Source organism: Echinops telfairi, unplaced genomic scaffold (assembly GCF_000313985.2).
Source record: "Echinops telfairi isolate 266 unplaced genomic scaffold, ASM31398v2 ScPeMD7_7404;HRSCAF=8442, whole genome shotgun sequence".
NCBI classification, from domain to species: Eukaryota; Metazoa; Chordata; class Mammalia; order Afrosoricida; family Tenrecidae; genus Echinops; species Echinops telfairi.
The window spans coordinates 1,292,388-1,294,729 of NW_022111304.1; the positions used below are offsets into that span (position 1 = coordinate 1,292,388).

At 43.9% G+C, this 2,342-nt stretch overlaps 1 protein-coding gene across 1 annotated transcript in view; it reads left to right on the plus strand.

Moving 5' to 3' along the window:
- TESPA1 (thymocyte expressed, positive selection associated 1) overlaps positions 1-2,342 on the plus strand; it is a 44,620-nt gene that overhangs the window by 28,089 nt on the left and 14,189 nt on the right. The window lies entirely within an intron of this gene.

Here is a 2,342-nt window from a genome sequence, read left to right on the forward strand (position 1 = left end):
TTCATTGTGTATTGTTCTGCTAGAACAATTATTCAAATAGTGTTCCTATTCATAACATCTGTCATTGACCTCAGGTTTTCTTCCACCTCTTTGGTTATCTTGCTTGAATGTCTTTCCCATTTGTTGAAGTCTGCCTACATGTCCTCCAGGTCACTGGTTTGGTTCTCCCCCTCTTCTAGTCTGTTGGTGAGGTCCGTGATTTTGTGCTTTGCTTCTGTTACTTCATCCATTAGTTCTTGTATTTCCTTTTGGTGCATGGACTTCATCCCCTGAATCATGGATTTTATGCCCTCTATCATGGACTTCATCCCCTCTATCATTTCATCTTTATTCTGCGTTGCTTCCCTCATTATCCTGCATTACTCCACCCATCATTCTGATGATTTGTGTGTGTGTGTGTGTGGCACACAAAACAGCGTCTGTTTCTTCTATGAGTTTTGTTAGGTTTACAACTTCCACCGCTGTTGAATTTTGTGTTTTTCTCGTTTTATTCTTGAGGGTGTTGAAGTATGTTGCTGTTTTCATGTCATTTTGGAACTGGGCACCATGTCTCTGGCGACCAAGGGCCCCTGAGCACTTTCTCTGTATGACTTGAAAGAGTATTTTTGAGGACTACCTATGGCCTACTATGGTGGTTAGTGGGACTTCTGTGTAGGCCAGGTTCTGCAGTGACTTAGTGGCTATCGCTGGTGGGACGTCTGAGAGTCTGGACTGAGGCGGGCAACTGTAGTTCTGCCACTGGCCAGTTTGGGGTGGAACTGAAGCAAGGGAAAGGGCCTGGTCTGGACTGTCTGACCACAATCTGAAGCCTTTTAAAGACTCTCTGTGGAGCCCAGAACTGGTTTTCGGCTTGGGCTGTTATCAGAACCTGTTTGCTTTTCCCACTTTGTTATGTTAAAGTCCTAGGCTGTGCTCTGGGATTAGAGTTGTTCTGTTAATGTTATACTAAAGGGTAGGACAGGGTCCTGGCTGCTTACATTCAAAGTTATACAAAGGACCACAGCTTAGAATTGAGAGCATTTTGTTTGTTTGTTTTAAAATTTTCCCCCTTTTAATAATGGGTTTGTGGGGTGCCCTGGTATGGGTTGTGCTGTGCTGTCCCCCAGGTAAGGGGACCAGGTTAATAGAGTGGATTTGGGGCTGACTTTGACTCATTCTCCCTTGCCTTTACTCCTGTGTCACTCCCATCACTATCCTGCACAGCCAGCCAGTGTGCTCTGGGGAACTCTGTTCTGTCACAGGTAAATATCCCAGTGGCTCTTCAACTGCTGCAAATTATTATCTAATTATCCATCATTACCCATGCTGGCAGGCATGGAGCTGGGGGGAGAGGGAAAGGGGTGGCCAATGTAGTCACTCATTCCTGGACTGCAGGAGCAGGGAGGATAGCGTTAGGGAACTCCAGTGTGAGGTCTTGTGGCTAGCTCTCAGAGGCTCTCTGCAAGCCTGGGATTATGACCACTTTTAGACAGCAGTCTGGGAAAATTACTGCTCACCACAGGTCTCATATTTTGGGTTCAGGAAGGGATGTCGGACGCTGGACCTGGCAAGGGTTTAGTGGAGCCCACAGGCAGATGCAGTGAGCTTAGAGCATTCCAGTGATTTCTCGAGCTGCTTCGTTGGTGAAAAATCACAGGGGAAGGTCTGAACCAGATCTTAGTACACTGACTCTATTTTAGCACCCAGCCTCTCAGTATTAACCTCCTTACCTCTTTATTTTCTAGCAACAGGAGCACCATGTGGGTGATTCTACCTGGATGCTATCCTTACATAGCAGCCACTCACCTGTTTTGAGCAGAGTTTTCCTTGCTTGTAAACTGAGTTATTTCTCCCTACCATTTATGCTGATTTTTTTATAAGAATGTATTCCAAAAGTCTAAAAATACAATCTCTAAACATGATACAGATTATTTCCTAACAAACATTATATTCAGCAAAATTATGGCTCAGAGAGGAGCAGGTTATGGGTACATGAGATGAGTTCCAAAACATGGAAAAACCCTGATATTTGCATATATGATATGAAAATTATGGCACCGAGTACTTGCTTCTATTAATATGTTTCCTCATCTTTGGGATTATATTTTTTTCCATTGTATTGTATCTGGTAACTGGAGAATCATTTCTACACTGACTTGAGATAATGTGATTAGGACAATCTAGCATGCCAGTTCCACCTCCCTCTGAAGTCTATGAATACATGTCAGTGAAGTAAGCATTCTGTTTTAGTTGTCTCCGGCATACAAGCAAATGCAATATTCCCTCCTAAACGGAAAGTCAGCAGTCCAAAACCACCAGGCATTTCGAGAGAGAAAAAGGAGGCTTTCTACTCCCAGAAAGAT